Source organism: Coturnix japonica, chromosome 3, assembly GCF_001577835.2.
Source record: "Coturnix japonica isolate 7356 chromosome 3, Coturnix japonica 2.1, whole genome shotgun sequence".
NCBI classification, from domain to species: domain Eukaryota; kingdom Metazoa; phylum Chordata; class Aves; order Galliformes; family Phasianidae; genus Coturnix; species Coturnix japonica.
The window spans coordinates 88,172,034-88,196,075 of NC_029518.1; positions in this window are offsets into that span (position 1 = coordinate 88,172,034).

Genomic DNA, 24,042 nt, shown 5'->3' on the forward strand with positions numbered 1-24,042 from the left:
ATTTTTGGCAGCTTTCAGTGCCAGGTTCCTTGTTTGGTATTACTGAAATCTTTTCATTTGGATTAATTTGGTTGGTGTTTAACTTTGCCTTATATGCTTAAGTAACAAGCTGAGCAGAATGCTTGTTACCTTGGGCAACACAAAGCTGACTGCTGGTAATTTGGTTTTATTCGCTGGCAATTTGTTACTGAACAGAGCTAGGCAAACAATTAGTAGTAGACAATTCATCCATTTAATTTATCCCTTTCATTTTTTTTTCTTTCTATTTTCAGGTTCCTTTTTATACAGTCTTGGATTAGATTCTCGGTTGGTTGAAATTGCTGAAGAAACTATACAGATAAAACTCAACAAGACAAGACTTTCTGACTTTTACTAATACATTAATTACCCAGAAAAGTTCAGTGTCCACAAAAGCAAATGTCTGTATCTGAGCTGATTAGGATCTCTTCCTTCCATTTTGAGCTGTGACTCTCCCTTATTTTCTCACGTTGCTTGTGAATGGTCAGCTAAATCATGCAGCATTGTTTCTGCTCCTGGCTGAATGTCTGCAGCTATGCAAGCCAGAGGGCTGATTCTTCTGGTGTGAGCTGTAGTATATGCACATTTTTTGCATACTACCTTGGGCTGCATATACATAAGGTTGCTCCAAAAGTCATGCCTCCAATTCATTCTCACAGAAACAGCAACAGATACAGTGAGCACATGAACACTGTTTGATTGAGCAAATTCTCAGCTACAAGCACTATTTTTTAACATAGTCACCACTGTTAGCTCTGCAATTTTGCTGGTGATGAATAAGAGCTTCTGTGCTGCACTCAACAATCTGTACCAGCGGAGGTGACCCACTGTCACTGTTACCACTGCTGAAACACACCACCCACCACCTCACTGTGCTCACATCCACTGTTTGGTCTCTACAAACATTCAGTAAGTGTTGATGAATGTCAATGAGTGCCAGTTTTTCCACATTGAGTAATTTAGTTCCATGCATCCATGTCAGACAGCATTGTATCAAAGTGCCCCTCTGCTGCCATCTGTCACACAGCAACAACATGGAATGGGATATCTGTGGGAAGGTTCAGCCTCTACTGCCATCTCACCAACACCCATCTCTGAAGTCACGGACCAACATCATAAAGTAGGAGGCACTGCTTTTGGAACAGCCCTCATAAATGATGTAATGTAGTTAAAAAGTAACAAAACTTAGTTTAATTTTTAGAGCTTTTTATTAAAATGTATAGAAAAGATAGCTATAACAACACAGAACTGGTGGGTTATGTGACCCTGTTCCTGTGAAACCAATGCCTCAGGCTGGTTTGATGGCTGTGGCTGCAATTCTCAGTGAGCTCTCAGGGTGTTCAGTAGAGACTTTTGATGAAATTTTACTTCTCCTATACTTCATCCTTCAAAATAGTTGTTGACAAATGTACGTACAGCCAAAAAGCGATGACACGAATAAGGCATGGTTGTGAAGTGAGGGATACATCTCTCTGGTAAGAGAGGTCTTACAAAAGTCTGGTAAAGAGACATGATCAAATTTTTGATTGCAACTCTATACATTCAGTTTGAAAATTCACAAGTAATGTATTTATATTGACTGAAAATGGAGTCGCAAAATAAACTTAAAAATTGGACTGATGTCCATTGGTGCTGAGGGCTGCTGGGCAGGGAGATCTGCCATTCATCTTTTCCTTGTGCACATCAGCCATTGCTTGCTCAATAAAACACAAAGAAATAGAAATGAAGCTGGAGAAAAGCTAAGCTCAATGTCAATTGTTCAACTAGCTCCTATTTATTAAAAATAAATGAGGGGAAAAAAGCAAATTAAGAGTCTACTTACCTAAATGCCCTAAATCTCTAGGTGTCTGGATGAGGAGCTATGAGATTTGGTTTAGTGGCTTGTGATAGCAGTGGCAGTGGGAGGATGGTTGGACTAGATGATCTTGTAGGTCCTTTCCAACCTTGTGATTCTATGGTTCTATGATTCTTTCAGAACTGCCAGTCATTAACCATTTAACTGCAACTTAACAACACTATTTATTAATCAGTAGTGAGAACCATGGTAACCTTGGCTCTACAGAGCCTGATATCTTATGGGAACCATGCTGGAGAAACACCAGTTCCTAATCTTTAATAGCTGGTTCTTTTCTGCAAGGTTTTAGAGAAAGGTAAATTTTCTGTTTTCCATATTAATAATCTCCTTTAAAGAATAAATTTGCTTTTCACTGCCTTTTTTTTTTTTTAAATTTATTTTTTTTCCCCTTTCTTATTTAACAGTTGTGACATGGCAGGAGGGGCACGGTACAGATGGAGCAGAAGAATGATGCAAGGTACAGTGACTATAGGGTCGTCAGGCTGCACCTGTATCTGAAGCATTATGATCAAGGAATCCAACTCATCACAGCATAAAACACTACATTTATTGTTCCAGGAGTCTATAGATTCTCCCCCAAGCCATTTCTTTTTTTAGGAAGAAAGTATATAAATAAAAGATCAAACCATCTCCCCCTCTAGTAAAACCTTTACCAAGGGTTTAGGGTTGCCATTCACTGTTGGAAATGGCTTTAGAGGCATTTACTTTTATTTCAGTGAAAATTTCTGTGAAAAACAGGTGCTTATCATTGCGTCTCTGAGTCACATACCAGTTTTCATTAACTGAGATTTCTGACGGAAAATTTTCAACCAGCCTTAATCATACCTACCAGCAGGTCTATAAGGATCTCCCTGAGAGTTTGTGCCAGACCGTCATTGTAATACCAGGAAACTGACTAAAATGCCAACTAAAAATAGAATAATAAAATGTTCAAGTACAAGTGCTGTAAGGACTGGGCAGAAAGGCTTTTGCAAAGAAAATCACGGCTTAGTAGTCTATCTGAAATTCCATCAGCATATTAATGAAGTGGAAGCTGAAGCAGGACTGGGTGATGTCATTTGTTTGGGGGTCCAAAAACCATTTGACAAAATCCTTCATGATTTTAGCATTAAAATTACAGGCAATTGGAATAATGTCAGCTGAAGAGTATTTTGGCTGGAATTACAAAGCTTTAACTGAGATCAATTGCTTGAATTTCTCAGTTGTCTTAGGTGAAATGCAATTATGAAAACAATAGGTTGAGTCTTGCTCCAAGGTTTATTAAGAAAGTGGATGGCTGGTAAAAGGCCACCTAACAAGAGCTTCTGGTCCCTCTCTGATCCCATGGCAGGAGCTGTGCTCACCTAGGCTATAGGGGCCGGGAAAGATGTGAATGGGGAGAAACTGCTGTTCAGGCATAGAGTTATGGGAGTTTCTTCATCTTCCATCCCAGTTTAGGAGGAGGTGTCTGATGGGGCAGAAAGAAACGTGATCTTTAAATGCAGATGAACCCTCCCTCCCCCCCCAATGACAGCTGAAATGGAGGGGAAGTCAGTGGGGATGCTGTATCACCTGACACTGTACTGCTGATAGACCTGCCAGGAGATGGAGGGTTGTGAGCAAGGTTTGAACCCTTGGGCTTTACTAAGGAGTAGCAAATACAGCATGGAAGCTTAATGAGGTCCAACAGGGTGGGAGGCAGGTAAAATTACTGCAGATGAAGCTGTCAAATAAACTTTATCTTAAGACTTTAAGAAGAAATTGTAAAATGGGCTTAACAGTGCTCTTTCGCACAAGTGTGGGTGAGCCTGTGGAAATTGCTGCCTCTGTCTATGACTGGGCTTGAATGAAGTCAAAACATGTATGTGAATAATAACACACTGTTACAAGTCCAAGTCTTACAGAGGAACAAGTAACTCCTTTTAGGAGTGTGGTTTAGAGCAGAAAATTGGTTGTAGGTGGGTGGCTGGACTAGATGATCATAGAACTTTCCCAACCTTAATGATTCTATCATTCTCCCATGCGTCTGAGTGGGGGGACTTTATGCCATAAAATAACTGCTCAGAAATGGAAATTAGGAAGAAAACTTAACTCTATGTTAATTCCTGACACATTTCTTTTTGGTATCTGGGTACTGACAGCAACCTTCAGAAACCATCCTGAGGGAGCTACAGCTGAAGTTTTGATTCATCAGGGAAATGATGAGCATTTGTGGGCTGGTATTTGCTTAGTGAGGCGTACAGCCATTTCCCAAAAGCCCACTATCAACTATCCCCATGGGCTGAGTGTAAATGGTAAAAAAATGCTAAAGTGGAGAAGCAAAGCAAGACTGAGGTGCTTATCTGTGCTTGACTTTTCTAACTCAAGAAGCATACAGACCCATGTGCAAGGAAATGTCTACAGGTGTGACATACACGGACCTGCCACTTGAGCAAGCTGGAAGACCCAGGAATGGTTACTGATTATACACTGCCATAATAGTGGGAAAATAACATTTTTTAATCTCTACTTGTGTCTACATGGGATAAATGGATACTCACTTCCACCTTAAACAGTTGTATCAGAGAAATGTCTCCAAGCCCAGTCTCAAACTACATATAATCTAAGGTTAGGGAGGAGGTAAGCAAGGCAGGTGAAGTGGAAAACTGAGGCTAGGTTTCATAGCTTCCTGGTGAATAGCCTACTAAAAGCCCAGCAAGGCATGGAGTTGGTCAAGAGGTCTACCAGATTCCTGAGAGGCCCCTAGCTTGGCCCAAACATGATCTCCAAAGGCAGTGATTCTGCTCTGAATGTGGATCACACAGAAATGCCTCAACAGTTTAGGCCCCAGTTCCTGACCTAATGGAAAAGCCTCAAGCACTGACATTGCAGCTTCAGATAGAACACACAATAACTTTCTCTGATCCAGTAACTGAAGAGTTAGTTTCTCGCCTTCCCAGTTAGCTAGCTGATTAACATGGGCAGCATTTGTTGGAATTAAGTTCTAAATGTTGGTCTGTTTATTCATAATGTAGGTCATTTTGCTGCCAAACATTGCTGGAGATGTTTGGCAATGGTCTGGCTGTCTAGAAAAACTTGACTTTTTTTTTTCTTTAAAGTATTTATGAAAACAAGTATCAGTGAGTTTTAAACTAAGACATACAAGTAGTACAGTTATTGCAGTGTTACAATGAAAAAATCATACTTTCGATAAGTGGTTGTTTATATATATATATATATATATATATATATATTTCAACCAGTCCTAATTAGCCTATCAACAAGGATGAGCTAATTATCAGAAGTCATTTCATCCTATGAAAGTAGGATAAGAAAATAAATTAACAGTGCCACTGAAATTAATGTAACAAGGGAATTTGGTGGAGGAAAAGTCTGGAAGACGCAGAACATTTTATTATGTCAGTAAACCAGGAGTCTTGATAGAACATATTTTTTGAGATTTTCAATATTTAACAACTTTTAATACGTTGTGCTTAGACTTTTGCCAGAGAGTGAATCTGATCTCTCATTTCAAGCTAAAATCTCCCACAGCACATGGTTTACCAGTAGCTCACCTAAATTAATTAAAAGCAAACTGCAGTGTGAACTGTGCTTATAGATGAACATACTCAGACTGGATACGTTATGACATTTCTGAATATTTAGCTTACTTATGCGAATTCAAAGCATAGGTTTTACGTAATTAGATGTAATTATTTTCTCTGTACCTGATACCCGCCGTTTCCAGAACTCTGTTATCTATAGGACTATGAGGATAACGCCCTCAGCTGTGATTTATAACAGAACATGAAACAAAAATATGTCTTGGTATGTGATTGTACTGTGTTTGTTAAGTAAGAAAGCAATAACAACAACAAAATAAATCAGTCAGAGAACTGATTGAAATGATATGTCATTAATTTGGATTTTAAATGATGGAGGCTTCCATAAATGCAATGTCTGTGCTGCACAGATCTAGATACAGATACAACAAGATGGAGCAGGATACCTGAATCCCTTCTCTCTGTAAACTTCAGCAGGAACTGAATCCCACGGTCCTGTGGAAGAGTTTCCAAACCCACATTTTCTATCTAAATATCCTGTCACCTACCTGCCTTCCAGTGCCCACTATGATTTTTGCCCAGCTTCCACTCCAGCACTGATTTGAGGGACATCCAGACCCTAAATCATTTAAAAATCTGCTAGGCACCTGATTTCCTTCACACATATGTATTTTCAAATGTTGTCCTTTACTATCTCCGTGTCTCAGCTCTTGCTGAAGACAAAGGCACATTTCCTGTTACCTTTCATAAAACTAGGCTACTGCACTTAGCTCTGGGACCCCCAACATATGAAGGACATGGACCTGTTGGATCAAGTCTGGAGGAGGGCACAAAGATGCTCAGAGGGCTGGAACACCTCTCCTATGGAGAGAGGCTGTGCATGCTGGGCTTGTTCAGCCTGGAAAAGAGGAATGCTCCCAGGAGACCTTGTAGTGGCTTTCCAGTTCCTAAATGGGAGCTTCAAGAAAGATAGGGAAGTCTATCAAGAGATATAGTGACAGAGCAAAGGGTAACAGTTTTAAACTAAAAGAGGGAAATTTAGGTTGGATATAAGGAAAATGTTCTTAACCATGAGAGTGATGAGGTCCTGGCACAGGCAGCCCCGAGAAGCTGTGGATGGCCCATGTTGAAGGCCAGGTAAGGTGGGCCTTGGAGCAATCTCATATAGAGGAATTTGTCCTTTCCCATAGCAGAAGGCTTGGAGCTAAAAGATCTTCAAGGTTTCATAATCCAAACCAGTCTATGGGTCTATAAAAAGGCAGAACACGTACAATAATGCTCATTTTAAAAAAGTAATGAATGATGCCTGTTTACATTCATGTTATAATAGGAAGAAATAAATTTGCATGAGGTAAATTGTCACGTAATTATGGGCCAAATTCCTACATTATGTTGTTCATGCTTCAAATTTTATTGAGAACTTCACCTCAGTACCAGGTATCTGAAAAACTGTCTGAGGAATCAGTAGCTGTTGGCTCTCTATGGCTGTGAGGGAAAATCTCCAAGGTGATATTTAATTTATATGGCAGCTATCATCATGATGTCTAAACATTAACCAAGTCTTTCATAGTTTCATCCACAGAAGCAACGCTTTGTGGTAGAACTTTAATTCACTTTCTCCTTTGTTTGAGAGTTTTGATTGCTGGATTTTTTGTCTGTGAAAACATAAGTAGTTTCCAGTTCCTCTGTGGAAGAAATGATGTGATGGATGCATGTGCAGCAGCAAAATACCCTGGCCAAGATTTCACCCAAGAAGTTCTGGCCCCCATCCATTTTAGATGAATGGTTTGTTTCCAGTAAATAAATGCAATCTGGAAGCCATCTGTCCTCTTAAAATGAGTCTTTATTACCTCCTGGGTCCAAGTGACTCTTTGGTATTAGAAAAACACCACCCCTTGGTAAACTCCTTCAAGCAATGAAGTTTCCCAGTGCCTAGAATCTTAAAGAGATATAAGTGAGACATAGAAATCGTAAACACAAGCAGGAAGTAAATATGTCTTGTTTACACATGTACATGTATGGCAGCTTGATGGTAGTCTATCTGATTAAAATAGCACATGTGGTCTGGTTGTGCATGGCACTGTTGGCTTAGCAGTGTATAGCTGCTGTACCACATGAGGTCTAATGCGTGTCAATGAGATGTTAGCAACTCTAATGCACACTCATCTGTGCCTTCTCCTTGGTTCAGAATGGGAATGTTTCGCTCCCAATAACAGCTAGTAGAGACCTACAGAAGGGTGCAGGAGACAGGAGAAACAATTTGCTGAACTATGCCATGCTCTATAGGAGGATGCCTTGTGCAGTGATCCACAGTTTAGACTTCATCCTCTGTTATCTTCTCTCTCCTCTCTCCTATCTCCTCTCTTCTCTCTTCTCTCTTCTCTCTTCTCTCTTCTCTCTTCTATCTCTTCTTTTTTTCTCTTTTATCTTTCTTTCCATTTCCCATTCTTCCCCTTTCTTTTCCCTTCCACTTTCACTAAAGCCATATGTGGTCAACAAGTCACTATCTTTTCTTTCTCTGCATTAAGAATGCAAGAGAATAAAATTGTTTAAAAGTCTCATTTTCCAAGTGACACACTGTGAATGCTCGGAAAATGCTAATTACTGAATGATAAAAAGGGTTTGCATAAATTAAATGATTTTTTTTCCCCCTAGAAAAATCTAGCTTTTGTTCAAATCCTTTTTATTTTCTTTGAAGTTGCAAACCATTAGGCACTGTATTTGGATAGTGCATATAGATATTGTACTTATAACCAGAATGTAATGACTAAAACACCATTTACTAAACAAAACTTGAAGCTTTTTATATAAAAACCATTTGGATCACACACATGCACAAGTACCAGTTCTCAGTGTGGTAGGATAATGAGCAATCTAAGGCACACAGTAAAGTGCAGATAATGAGACTCCTACTTATTCACATTTCATTAGGAGTACAAAGGATCTAAATCAGCTCTGTTGCTACTCATTCTATAAAGCATTGTCATCACTTTCATTTAAAAAAGATCTTAGTTCGCTATAATTACTGCATAAAAGCCCTAGATATTGTTTCCAACAGATCAGGTTTACTTTCCTGAACAAAAATGGGTTTGGACATCATAATGAGCTACATATCACCTAGTCAGGTTTATTCACCCCCTACAATGGCTCATCTTACCCTAAAGATAAAGAAACTGCTGGCTGCCCTCGTGCTTCAGAGTTCATGGGCAGAGAGCCACTTTTAGAGGATGGTTGACCTACACCTTGGAGCTACACCATCTGTTAGCATCAGGCAAAATACTACCATTCAGATAGATATCTCCATGTCTCAGAAGTTCCTGGGACTGTGAGGAAAAGGGGGTCTTCACCTCCCTGAGATGTTATTTTGTGTGTTGAGGCACTTGCACCCTGCAGTATGACTGTGATACCACTTTTGTGCACTGTGATGCACTGTGGGCCTGATCCACAGCTGCCTGGTTTGTGCCTTAAATTCTTGCAGTGCAGCTCAGTTATAGGGAGCCCAAGGTAGACAGAGAATCACTTAGTAGCACTCAAAATTCAAGGAAGGTTTTGTTCAGCAAGGCTCCGTGGCAGGAGGTCACAGCAGCATGAAGTGCTACTGTCAGAAAAGATGAACAACGGTGCTGACAGCTTGGTATGTCCTGGGAATTAACTAGCCAGGCCTTGCGAATCTAACCCGTGCACCTTACCAATAAGTGAAAGCAGAATGCCACATGTAAGGGAGTGATTATCACTTTGCATACATTTTTAATTAATTATGTACACAAGGGGTCAAGCACACAGTCGTGAGCAACATTTGGGGGTTCGGTTCATGTTGCGTATATTTAACTTCTTTGAAGGTCTCTTCCAAATGGACTGCTCTACTGAGTTTTGAGCTGCCAGGAATCAAGTGTTGATCAGTGTGACTTCTCAACGCAGCATCCCTAATATCGTCTGTCAACTCCTGTTAATTCTGTAATGTATTACAGACACATGCTGCTATTGGGGACAATAATCAGGAAAAAATTATTCTCCTAACGAGTGTTGAGGCAGTGGCACAGGCTGCACAGGGAGGTGGTGGAGTCACCATCCCTGGAGGTGTTCAAGAACCCTGGAGATGTGGCACTGAGGAACGTGGTCAAGTGGGCATGGTGGGGATGGGCTGATGATTGTATTAGATAATCTTAGTGCTCTCTTCCAATCTCTTCCAAACGTAATGATTCCATGAGTTATCTGCTGTGTACACCTACATCAGATGTGCACATCAGATTCCCTTTTGCACAGGGAAGTCCCAGCCATTCTGGTTTTAACATCCTGAAGAAATCAAATGGAAATAACCCAGTGTTACAAGGATGGAACAGTTGCTGTGTGAGATGCTCTAAGGTTTTCAGTACATCACTGAAGGACTGAGTGAGCTTTTGGTGAAGGTACAAGATCAGAAGCCAGGAGCTCCATGTCCTGTATAGGTTCTCGTGATGCAGAATAGAACGCGTAAGGGCTTGAGTGATTGTTACATTAGGTGTCATAATATCTAATGCAACAAATATTTGTACCCTTCTACTGAACAATTATATTGGCCCCTTTCCTGACTCTTTTCTACTGTGAGTATTATTGGTGTGTCCCAGAAGCACGTTCTTGCTAGCTCACGATTGCCTATCTTCACTTTCAGGCACTGTAATACTTACATAAATGTAACCTTATTGTTTCCATCCTTCATCAGACCCATACTTCTCATGTCTTTTGAGTATAAAAATCTAGAGCAGACTCTTCTGAAAGTTGCTAGCCTGACATTTAATAACTTTTTATATACTTTCCTGACTAGATCTGCTCTACTTAAAAGCAGGATATCTCTTGTTTACTTTCATTCAGCGTGATAGCCAATTAATATTGGTTCATTGGTACTCTTCATCTTGAACCTGCATGATTGGCTTCACAGCATCTATGTGAGAGATGTACTTGAAGAGAGGCAGCTTTACTTTTGCATGAAGGTCATTCAAAGCAGTGAGTGAAGGAGAGCATTGCCCGGTGTTTCGCTAACCTTTGGCCACTAGAATTCACTAAATTGATCAGTAGGACACTGCACAGAGAGATGAATTTTATGGCACAATTCTTCTTGCAAAATTTTTGCCACAGCTGAATAATTGCTTTGCAATACGAAAGAAATTTGTAAGAAATTATATAAGAACCACTTTGGTTAGTAATATATCATTATTTAACCATTACATTACTAAGAAATAAGACATTCTGGGATTTTAATTGCATAATGTGGGAGAGGGAAAAGATTTCTTTCTTACATTACTACTAGTCCATTTTTAATTTAATTTAATTTGTTTAGACTTGATTAAGAATTCATCCTTATATCGCTGCAACTGAGTAGAGCGTGTCATAAGGACGCGATCCTTTTGACATACCTTCATAGGCTTCACTGGCACTACAAGACTGGCTGGATCATCTGGCAGCTTTAGTCCAAGAAGCTTTTGTGAAATGCTGTTGATTCTTCAAAATATGCTGTGAATGAAACTAATTGTCAGAGTCCGGCTTATTAAAGGAAAACAGACATTTCCCTTTAATGTGTGTCTTCAGAGAGATTAGCCTCTAAGGGCATTTAAAAACCCTTTATGAACACACTTTTTGGATATCGAAGAGCTATATCTAAATATTTCTTTTTTCTTATTTTTTCCTCCAGGGAGGAAAACAGGAGCTCTTCCTCCTCTGCTTTGCCATTTAACCCTGTAAACCTGTGTAAAAGCAAATACAAAATGCTGTTGGATCTACATGGGAGGACTTTTTTCTTTCCCTCCTGCTTTGTACCACTGAAAATGGCTTCTCCAAATGTCATTAGTAGATTTGTTCTATATTCCTATCTTACAATGCCAAGTTTTAATCATGAAACAAATGTTTGCATTCAGTTCAGTAAGGAAAAAACGGCTTGATTTTTGCAATGCTGTTTCCACTGAGCTTATTACATCAACGTTCAGTGCAGTTTCTGAGCAGTCTCCAATGGCAGTGTGCCAGATGGAGTCTTCCAAACTGCAGGCTGGCTGATCAGGTTGGTAGGGATGTAGTAAGGGGGTCTCAGATAGGAAAATGCCACTGATCACTGCTGTTCCCTTTCCCTATAAGCTCCTAGCCCTCCCATTCAGAATGAGATATTCACTCATTTTTGACACCCCAGGACAGCATACTGACACTATATATTTCATGCTGAGATCAGGCTGACTCATAAAATACCAATATGCCTTGACTTCATGCATATCTATACTGGAAATTGGTTTGAACTGATGTAGGAGCTGAATGCGCTGCAAATTATACTGATGATCCCAGGTATGCACTAAAAGTATTTCAGTGTGTTTTTCTGAGGGTTGCTCTGTCCTGGTCCTGCACACTAAACACCTGCAATGCTGCTTCCTGTTCAGTCCTGTCCAAAACTGGTCCAGCTTGGACACTCAAGATAAAGCTGTGATATGAATTGCAGTGCAGTAAGTGGAGGTGACTGGGAAACTCCCTTCAAAAGCACACTTGTGATCCAAGCTAAAACATTACAGCACAATGCACTGACAAGGACAGAAATTTCAAGAGGGAAAATTCTTGTCCGAGGGAAACTAATGGCAAAAAATGATGATGGCTTCAGAAGCTTAAGGATCTTTTTGAGGTTGCTCTTCAGAGGGAAGAAAGAAATAACTCAGGACCAGGGATGCAAGAAAGGGTAAATGAGAAGACACTGACATTTTGGAGAGGTAGATGGATAACAACAGCAAAACTGAGTGGAAGAGCTCCCAGCGTAGTTGTGCTTTTAGTTGCCAGTTTGGCTTATAAAGTAGATATTGAAGAGAAATAATAACTGGTGTGCTAGGAAGCAGACTCTTTGGAAAGTTAGCCTACCTATTCTTTTGTGCTCAGCAAAACCCCATCAAAAAGGGAAGAGCTGATCCCCTGGATTTTGTGTCAAAAGCAAACTCAGTATTTAGACAATGAACTTTAGAAACACTGTCTACACATGAGTTACAGTAATGACCAATGCTTGGCATTATGTGTGTGCTTCTTAGTCCCTTAGGATTTTCAGAGAAACACATCCCAAATTATTTTCTTATGCCTCCCCTGGTTTCCAGGCATTTCACCAAGCAGGAAAACAGCAAGTCTTTGTCATCTGTTTGGGTGGAGAAAGGACGTGTGATGATAACTACACCATGCCCATGAAATTCAGAATGAACCATCCTTACACTCTGAAAAGACTACAGACAGGCAAAGGAAAAAAAGCAACCAGATATTTAAACAAATGTATGGTACAGCCTCATAGCCTTTGCAGTCTGCTTAAATCTTCTTGCCAGACATGTTTAATTTCCATACCAATGTCAGCTTTAGATAACATCTCTTCTGCTTGATGCCCTGAGATGATATTAATTGCTGTCTGAATGCTCATCTCTATTCAGCTGCTTGGAGACAAGGCAGTGTGTCAGTCAGAGATTTTCAATCAATTCACACAAATACAAACTAAGTGTTACTGCAGGAAACCTCTATAGCAAGCTATAGAGAGCTGGGTGTGGGTATAAAGTTTGTTTGCTGGGAAGATGGTAGGTCCTTTCTATTACTGAGTATGGATCAGAATCTGCAGTAAATTTGCATGCTCGTTGTAATTCTGAATGCTTACATAGTTGGTAAGTCATGTTATTTCATTGGAAGACAATGGATTAAAAAACATAATTTCCATTTTTACAATTTAAAGATAGTATCAATACTTCTCTTTTTAGCTTGTTCTGGTTATTACCTATTAATCTCTGCTTTTCCTAGTAAGTTATAATTGCTCTTTTCAAATCCTTACTTGCTTATCAGCTAATTTTTATGAGTGAGTTATGCTAGCAAGGTCAGATTGCAGCAAATTCTTTACTCTGAGCTGCTTTCAATTCTACTTACACTTTCTTATGATCAATCGATTATTATGCTTGCATGCCTAGCAAAAGCTTCAAAGCTTGCTGCTTCTTTCTGTAAGAAATTACAAACAGAAATATCCCAAACAATAAAGAAAATCATTGCTTCATACTCCATTTCTCTGACTTCACTTGATCTTTCTTGCTTACGCTAAATAATGGCTTTTCCACCAAGGAGTAAAAAAATGTTTTCTAGGTCTGAACATATTCTTTTATAGTCATCTCATGACTCCAATTCTGAAATCTTGAAATACATCTTAGTCTTAAGAGGTGCACTGATTAGAGTGCTCTTTCTTTTGTTTGCAATCAGCCTGTGTTTTGTTCCCTGAACTTCAAAGAGTTGGTTTTATTGTGTCCTGGCTTCTTCTCTGTCTGGATTTTGATCTTGCTGATAATGGTGTAAATAGGAAAAACTTGCCTGAAATCACTGTGTCCTGTCAACAAAAATAAGATCTGACTTGGATTTTATTAAAAGAACTATATTTGCTCTGTGCCTCACGCTCCCATTCTCCACCTGCTCCCAGATCCCCTTGAAGAGGGGGACAAACAGGCAAAGAAACTGCCTGTGAGACCAAAATGCTTAGTTCTAAGTCTTATATTTTTTGCACTTACAGCTTCTGTTCCTGGACTTGCTCTCTCACCTTTCCATGCCTCTGCAGGTTTTTCACTATCACTTCTCTTCATCAAAGATCTCTCTGTCCTGAGCTACTCAGCTCCTTCAGCTGTTTGATTATCTAGAAATGACTCTGGACTGCATCCATCCTTCTCTTGTAGCACTGAGCCTTCTTACTGTGACTAATCAGGACATTATCCATCACATGAAAAGATGGCTTGCAATCTGTGCTTCCCCGTGGGTCACAACAGTGGACAAATCATATTCCACAGGCAGTGATAGACTTTCTTACTGTTCACTCTGTTTTTATCTTTTTGACATCCTGCAGGAAGAAATGACACCAGGATTTTTGCCAAGGCAAAATGACCTTATGGTTCATTGGCAAGTGAGATAACATCTGTATCAAAGTCTTTCTCTTGATATTATCTTGTGTTTGTGAACTTTGTGCCCATAAGTACCACGTGACCAGCTTACACCATGGGGCTTAGGTGTTTCATGATTTTGCTCTCTTGACCTGCTTCATGAACAGTTCCAACCTGTAATGCAAGTAGATCTCCGGTGAGTTTGATTGTCAGAGCTCAATAGGATTTTGGTGAGACTTTTTTTTAAAGTCTCTGGGTAAAAATGGGGCAATGGCTTTAAGGTACCCCAGGGGAGGTTCAGGTTGAATACTGGGAAATATTTGTTCTTATAAAGGAGGATGAGGCAGTGGTACAGGCTGCCCAGGGAGGTGGCGGTGTCACCGTCCCTGGGGGTGTTCAAGAACCATGGAGGTTTATTTCCCGGAGATGCTTCTCATATGAAAATGTGTTGTGAGAAAAATTTCATCATCTAGAGAGAAACAGAAATCATTCAGAGAAAATGGATTAATGCAATTCTCCTATGCTTTTTTAAAAGAAGCGAGCAGTGGAAACATTTCATTATCTCCACAAGAGATTCAAATGCACTTGTGCGTGTTGCAGGGATAATGACGTTTCCTGGGACCCTGAAGGTACTCGGTCTCATCCCATGCATGGATATCAGTGGAAGCTTTCAACTATCCAAGCACAAGGAAAATGTTTGTTTAAATAAAAAGGAGTAGCATGAGGCCAGTTCTGCAGAGTTTCTTAGAGTGCAAGGCTTTATTTATTAATGGTATTCAGCTTTGACACTCAGAGGTCAGCCTTGTAAGGCAGCAGATGCTTGGGATGTGTTTTCACCTGGTGATGCTGGAGGTGAGAGAGAGCTTTGAAAGGACTGCTGGCAAAACTAGTGTCTGAGTTTTGAAGTTCTGTAGGCTCTCTGAATACTACCCCATGCAGCTTAAAATCTCAAAGAGAAGTTAAAGGTGTTATCATTATTGACCAATGGGACTGTGTTTACCAGTTTTGTGTTCTCATTTTCCTGGAAAAATGGCAGTAAAAACCACAGAATCTCAGAACAGTTTAGGTTGGAAAGAACCTTAAAGCCTACTCAGCCCCAACCCTGGCCTTGGGTTGGTTGCCACCCACCAGATCAAGCTGCCCACTGCCCATCCTACCCGGCCTTGATTGCCTGCAGGGAAGTACAACATAAATCAGAGAAAATTCCAAAAGTAATTAAGTTTTGAATTAGAGAAGCGGGGAGAATTTTCCATGCTTATTCTTACGTGTGCTGTCAGACTAACTTGACGCTGGGGACCCTTCCCTCAAAAAAAAACCAACAAAAAACAACTAACAACCACAAAACAAAACAAAACACCAATAAAACACCAGAAAACTGAACTAATTCCATTGTGCTGATTCCATTTGTTTGACATCTCAGCCATAAATTGAATAAGTACGGAGAGAAAATGTTCCTTACTTCCAACAGCAGCAGTGGAGGAGTCAGGCAGGGTCAGAGCACAGTGGGATTCTTTCTAAAGCGATAAAATCACCTGGGGTTTTCTACACAAAGCTGTGAAAGGTGAATCTGAGGGGATATTGATTCGTACTATGCAAAGCTGTTGCCCATAATTTGTTACCTGACACTTACTGACCAACACAGTGATTCAATAAGACTCGGGTGATCAGAGGGCAAATTGTTCAGACTTATATGAAGCAGAAATATGAGTCCCACTGATTTCTGATAAGGATTCAGTTCTAAGTCTGCAATCTCTATACTATGAGAGGAGTACAGAGTAAATGTTCACATCTAAAGCTTTCCTCAGTCATTCCGAGTTCTCTCCAGAAAACTGGAGAGGAAAACCCATTTATTAGTGTGAGAGTAATGTGATGTATTTGAGGATCTTCCCTTCTGAGGGAGGATACCCCAAATGAATAATTCCTATTGCTGATTATAGCCTCCCCACAGACTCCTGAATACCTTGTATTTTGGTGACTGGGTTACCTGAGGGATGTAGCAAAACTGGGGACATCTGGTATGCATGTATCCTATGCATAATATCCTTCCTTGGCTTTCTAACCTGTAACAACTCAAGGCTCCTAACAGGAAGTCTTTGTAAAGTGAAATGAAGTAGTCCTAAGCTGTGGAAAGGACAGAAGTAAAGTGCAGAGTAGCAATATCCTTTCCAGCTCCCTTTATTGCCACATACCATTTTTTTCTTACCACTGTGGAGATCACAGAATCACTGAATCATTTGTATTGGAAAGGACCATCTGGTCCAACTCGCCTGCAATGAGCAGGGACACCCACAGCTCCATCTCACAGCACAGAGCCCCATCCAGCCTGGCCTCAGGTGTCCCCAGGGATGGGACATCCACCACCTCTCTGGGCAACCTGTGCCAGTGCTTCACCACTGTTATCATAAAAAAGACTTATATCCAATCTAAACCTCCCCTCTTTTACTGTAAAACCATTTCCCCTTTTCCTATCACAGTAGACTCTGTGAAAGAATTTGTACCTTTCCTTCTTATTACCCCACCTTTAGATACTGATGCTGTCATATCTTAAATACACAACTTTAATACACTAATGAAGGGGATTTCAAGCACCTTATTTTTCATACAGCATGCATCTAGGCTCACCACCATGTCTTGGCGAGGAAAGCAGCTATGGTGGGATTTCCTACGGCATCACCACAGGCTTCATCTCATTGGCTTTGTCTGCATCCATCTGCATTGCAGTCTGAGAACCAAGCACTGTGCTCAGCTCCAGCAGGGACACCTGAGGTCAAGCTCTTTGTGGTCTCTGAATGAGTGAGGCAGCATCGTCTAAATGCAGAAAGGTGAGGTTAGGAGCCATTTCACTTTTGATTCCTACTGGATCTCCTCTGACTTTACTCAGTACCCGAGAGTCTCAATATTTTTCTGCATATCTGCTCAGTAAGAACTAGATTTCCTGATCTGCACGGTTACTGAAGTAAGAAAAGACCTTCTCTAAAACTGCTCGTCTTTATGTTATCTGTATGTGAGCCAACAGCTGATCTGCAATCCTCATTTATGTATCTGAACACCACGCTGCATGAACTCAGACCTGACTTGTGTTAATTTCACCTCTAAGGAACAAAAGGTTTTGCTGCACTACAGTGCTAATTCTGCAGTGCTTCTTTGCAGAGGAGATGAAAGAAGAGAACAGTGATCAGAAAAGGAAAACAGAAAGCACTGTTGCTAACAGCAGAAAAACAACTTCCTCTCTGCACCCAGGGCTGTCAGCATGCTCCTGTGCTCCCTACCCCTCCTGGACCAGGGCACAGTTCCCCCCCCCACACTTTATATTGTCTTTATTATTTTATTTTTTTCCCTGGGAGGGCTATAGAAATCAATCCAAGTAAGGAAAGGAAGAGAGCTAACAAAATGATGAAGAGACACTGGCAACAGTCAAAGGGTGGGAGAGAAAGTGTGGGTGTGAATGCTGGGATGATGAAAGGGGTGAGCTTGCCTTTTAGAACCAGGACAGCGCTGACAAATAGCCCTGTGTAAGACCGTGGTGAGAAAAGGAAAGAACAGTGTGGAGATGGATAGCACAGATCAAATGCAGAAGGAAATCAATGCAAATGAAGAATGAATAAGGAGAGTGAGGAGAGAAAACTGAGTTTGGATAAGCTAATTTTATTTATCCTCTTTTAAAATATAAAGAAGTCTTTCCCGGGAGACATTGTACATCACAGCTGAAAACAGAAAAGAAAATAAAGTGATGTTGATCAGATAAGGATGACAACTCCCACTGCTTGCTTTCAATCCTCAGGACAAACATATGCAAACAGCTGTAAGCCTGGAAATCCTGCTGCAGAAATCCACTCCTGCCAGAAGCTCTGCAGGTGCACCAAGGAGACTGCAGCACCAATAAACAACTCTGCCAGGCCTGTCAGGCATGTGTCCTGCTCCATCTTGTGCCATTGCCTCCTAATCCAGTTAGGACTATAGAAATGGTTCACAGGAGGAGGAGGGAAGTGACAAACAAAAGAAACCCCATCTGTAAGAGAAAGAGATGGCTTATGGATGGGTGTGTTTATCCCAGTTTCTCAGCTCTCTCCTCCTCCAGCCCTATTGTACTGTTACTTTTCCCTTGAATTAATGTTAAACTGCTGCTATGTTTCTTTTTAAACATCGATATGAAGCATCCTGTCTCTATCACAGTTGCTTAGTTTATGCTTTTCCTAGGACCCTTTGAATTAGCCTGAGCAGGTCCAGCTGGGGCTTAGCAGCAATTACTCTGAGTGAAGGAGTGATTGCTTCCCCAATCTGCCGTCAAACCAAATCAAGCTGGGCAGGGGGAAGAGAGGCTATTTTCTCATCAGGTAACAGTGGTTGGCTGAAGATAAGTGGAAACAATCAAAACTAAGCTATAGCTTTTCTGTTTCCTGAACAGAAATTGGCCTTTCCTACCAATTTTTATTAAGTTGCAGGAGTTCTGCTCCATGCAATTATCTCCTCCCTTACTTGTTTCACAGAGACTGTGGGCATCTGCACATCCCATGAATAAGGGAAATAGTGGCAGGGAAGGGAGAGGGACGTTACGCCCACTTTCCTCTGGAGAAATAAGGAAAAAGGGGCAGAATTTTGCAACCATTGATAAGATAGTTTAGGAAAGAGGAAAACTAAATACCACCCCTTAAAGAAAGCAAGACAAATTTAGAAGCACAACTTCATAACTAAGTGGTCCTGATCTTGCCAGCTGCTCTCCATTAAGTGATGTTTAGCTTGAGAAAAGCTGCAGAGAGCCTAGAACAGGAAAATAAGCCAACCTGTTGGGCACGCACCATCAGCAGATGATGAGATTCTCTGAGGTATGTCCCTGTCAGCTTTCCTATGGTATCGAGATGATGGTTGTGGGGGTGCAGCCTGGTGACAATGAGCTAAAGCAACTGTTGTTTCTTGTCCTTGTGCAGCGTTGGCTGAGTAGGATGTTGCTGGCTTTACACGGTGAAATAGATTTCCTGAAGCTCTGATCAGGAACTGCATGGTATTGATGGCACTCCAGCATGCTTCCTGTGTGCTGCTGCTGGCTTGGAAGATGTTGGCCAGGACAGATCTTTGTTGGGTAGTGCAGGTCACCAGCCAGATTCTGTTGGCTTCAGTGTGTGGCCATGTCAAATAGCGTGTGTTCCATTAATCATAAAGCAAGCCCCCAAAAGGTTCATGTTTAACCACTAGATCCTCCTCCTCTTTGTATTTTACTATATTGTCTGAGAGACTGTCTCTGTACCTTCTGACTTAGTCTGGTGAGCTGATACTGGAAGAGTGCAAGTCCTGCCTATAATTGCTTTTAGGTGTGACTGTTTAACGCCTTGCCAAAATGATGAAGAGCTTAGATTTGTTGTGATAAGGATGTGGGCATATTGACAAGATCCTTGCACTTGGTTTCAGTCTTGTCTCTCATGGTGACTGGTTGTTACAGTCAAGTTGCTGCTAAGATTCTCTACACAGAGTTTGGAGGCTTGGGGTCCTGGATTTGGGCAGGTGTGCTCAGCATAGACAAATTGCACAGAGAGGATGGTCTGTAGGTCTGTAGGTCGTTGTGAAGTAAAGTGTGAAATCAAGCAAGTGCCGGCACTAAGGCTGGTAGAAGCCTGCTATTCTGGAACTCCCAGATGCTCATTTTGTGGGACAGAATTCTCTGAAAATATCCTCACAGTCCATGCTGATGCCATATTGGTACAGGCAGGAAGGACTCTGCTGTTCAGCTTCATAGCTCAGCGTATCAGGTGGTGTAGGCTACACAGACCAGGGAGACAGCCATAGCCTTATTTAGTTCCTTCTCTCTCTCTCTTTTTTTCCTTCTCCCCCCACCCCCCTACTCATGAAAGAGGGTTCTTTACCTGGCTTAGCTGCAGTTATCGCCTTTGCTTTTCCCCATCCCTTGTGTATTGTGCCTTTCTCTGTAAGAAGCCAAGAAGACAAGCAGCTAATGCTGTCTTTTAATTTCATGAACCACAGAATCATAGAATGGTTTGAGTTGGAAGGGACCTCAAGGATCATCAAGCTCCAACCAACCCACCACAGGCAGGATCTCCAACCTCCATGGTTAATATTAGACCTGGCTGCCCAGGGCTCAATCCAACCTGGCCTTGAGCCATAGCCATTCTTGTATCCATCCAATCCTTTGGATCAGGCTGTAGATTCTTTGTATTTAAGCCACATTTCTTCAATTTCTTATAGTTCCTCTAGTCTTTATTTTTGTTCTCTTCAGTGAGGATGGGCAGGAAGCCCTTCTGGTGTATCTGGTTTTGTGCTGCACACAACTTATTTTGTGACAGTCTCTACTTTCACACCAGTGTAACGTGTATGTTGTTTAGCTGACTTTCATCCAAGTTGTGATTTGTACTGCATTCCTTCAGGTTGCTGGTTTGTATGTGAAGAGAAAGAGCTATCTGTGCTCTTCTAGATACCGGTTATCATTGTTTTTCTGACCATGGATGGCTGAATAGGAGATTTCCTTAGAATAGGAAGATTGCTTCAGCAAACTTTCAGTGTGGTCTGTCATGACACTGCATAAGATGCAGACTACATAATAAGCTCTAACAGTGTTGCTACAGCTTCTGCTGTTGCAATTAAGTAGTCTCAGCCTGTTATTCACTGTAAACAAGGTGAGCTTGGTGTGGATAAGACTCAAGTAAGCCTAACTGCTAATTGGTTCGCATAAACGCACCAAGTTCTTATCATATAGGCTGTAATTACCATTTAGGAGGAAATGAAGCTGCTGACAGAGAATCTAATCACTTAAAGACTAATAACTGTGGATACAGTTAGATATTACAAATGTCGGCCTCAGAAGTGGAACTGAAAGCTGAGATGCAAAGCCCTGAGCTTTTGTAAACAGTCTGTGATATGAGACTGGCAATAAAGGAGCGAGCTCAGAGCTCCTGCAGGTATGTGGCAATTGATATGTGGTTCCTAGTATCTGTATCCTAAATTACAACCTATGGAAATACCAGTTTTGTAAGGCCTACTTTTGCTTGTACACTGGAACAGTTTGCACCTGACTGCTGAGGCATTCACAGCCATAGGTTGCTGCACTCTCCAGCAACTGTTCCATTTCACTCCAGGAGGTTTCAACAAGTGCCTGAAAGCCTATGGGAGAAGTATTTGTGCTTCAGTGAACTTGATTGCTGTCCAAACATCAACCAACCATTTTGTTTGTTTTAAGACACTATTGTTAGCATTACACCATTAGCTTCAAATGTGCTTGTTATGTTCTCAGAAATCTGAACAATCATCAAGGAGAGGTCATGAACTCTGGAGAAATATATCTTCATGTAGAACAGGGTGAGAAAACTGGTTTGGCAGGGAGACACACAGAACCCCAGGTGATGTCGGGAATGGAGAAAATCATAGAATCACGGGATGGTTGGGTTGGAAGGGACCTCACAGCCCACACACCCAACCCCTGCCATGGGCTGGCTGCCCCCCACCAGCTCAGGCTGCCCAGGGCCCACCCAACCCAGCCTTGGTGTGCCTGCAGGGATGGGGTGCCTGCAGCTCTCTGGGCAAATTCCTCCCTCTACTAAATCTTTTCATGTTAAAATATTTAATTTTCGTTCAAGAAACTGGAAAAAGAAAGAAAAAAAAAACAGTTTTGGTAACAGAACATGTTATTATCTACAATGGAAAACAAGGTGTCCTGGTTATATCAGTATTCCATATTATGACATCACACAACAGGCTGTTGGGCATAGAGACACGGTGCGCTGCAGAGCTGTACTTCCTAGTTTCGTGCTCTCTAGCAGTCTCACATGAGTTCTGATTCTCCAAGAGGAAGATACACTGAGATGTACTACATTTCCCAAGGGCTTCCACATGATGTACAATTCCAGATGACAGAGGTGAAGCTTCTTCAGAGTTCCAGCAGCACAGTAAGCAGCAGCACGGTCGTAGCCTTCCTCTCTCTCCCATTTGAGTTATTAATTGTAACTCTCTTTCTTATTATCTTACATTCTTTTACCATTTGTAGTAAATTTGTTATCTCTCCTTATCTTAATTGGGTCATTTTTCTTTCCTTCTCCCTGAAAGAGAAGGAGAGGGGAGAGAGGGGCTTCCCCCCCCTCGATGTACTTGAAACTGCAACAGAGAGAGAAGGGAGGAAATGGAAGATTGAAAGGAAGAGAATTGATAAGGAAATAAGGAAAATATCTTGTCTTAAAAGACAAGAAGAAAAGATGGGATCGGGGTATCCACCTTATGAAAATTTGGCAGTAAGTGGTTAAAGGTAGGAAGCTTCCTACCTTCTCTTTACTGAAAACAGTTGTAATGCAAGACAGTAAACCTGACTGAAAAGGGCAGCAATGCTTTTATTAAAGCTGTTTTTGTTATAATTTATTTTTCTGAAAATCCTGCTGACCTGACCTGTACAGTTGGTGGGTGGTAGAAAACCAAGAAGGCTTCTCCCCATCCCACTGAAGTACTACATAATGCACTCAGTGTTTTGGAAAAAGACAGTGGTGGGGATGTCAGTGTGGTAATGCACATCACCCAGCTGGGTCTGTTTAAACAAGGCTGTATTGCAGCCATCACTGGGGCAATCACACATGTTCTGATTCTGCTCTGGATGTGCTCATACTCTGCAGCTCTTCAGCGTTTGGGACTGTGTTAAGTGGTAGGACTGATGTTCATCACACGCTGTTTGTTCTTCTATTCCTTTCCATGGCAAGATAATTAGATGTAGGAGGTCTTGCACATACACGTCACATACATAAGAGGCTGTTAGAAAGCCTTTTACAGGCTGAACTAAATGATTACAGTTTCTTTTTTTCTTCTTTCCAGCAAATACTGCAGACTAAAGTTCTGTTGCAGTCTGTGTTATAGCAAAAAATAACTGTGCTGTAGACAAAGTTGAAAGACATCCCTAGTTGACTACAATGAAGCACCTGCATAAATCTATCCAGATTATCTACTAAGATACTCTGCAGCTTCAGGAAGAGATTTGTTATGAACTTTCAGCATCACTTTATTTGGGTTGTCTCTATTCTTTACAGTCCTGCAGTTTTTCCTCTGCTGTTGTATTTATGGGTGTAAATGCTACACTACAGAGTGCTTGAGAGGTTTTTATGGTGAGCTTGCCCTACACTTACAAAAAATGACATAGAGTGTGGTATGGCTGGACCCAATGAGATGCTGGTAGTGTAGCCAGCAAGCCCAGTTTGGATCTGTTTCTGTTTTTCTGGGGGTGTTGGGAGGTGGGTATGAAAGGTGCGTTATGAAGATAGTTTGTCTTAGCAATGTGCATTGTCATCCTATAGGCCTGTGCTAGGCATATCAATCTTCTGTGCAAGGCATTTCTTCTTACCCCTCAAAGTCTGTCAAACATGACAGATTTAGAGTGGAATCCAAGCTAAAAATTTTGCTTAATTTCTACCAAGGCACTGATTTCATCCTCTAAAAAGAAATGTGAAATAAACTAAATTTCAGTTTGGAAAGATATAATATGCATCCCTTAAGAACCCTTCTTCTCTTCAGGACCAAGTGCCACACTTATCCCCTTTCCTTCCCTTTTCCGTGCTGAGCATGTCACTGAAACAATCTGAATGAGATGTTCTTGCTTTTTTGTCCAAATATCCAAACTATTTAACCCAACTTTGACTTCAGTAGAGCACCCATATGTTATGATACTGACTTTGCATTTCTGTGAGTCTACTGCATTAAATAACACAGTATAGGAATTTTGAAGTTTCTTGCTCTAAGACCTCCCCCCAGAACTCCATCTCTGGCTTGGAGCTGATAAGCAAACATTAGTAGA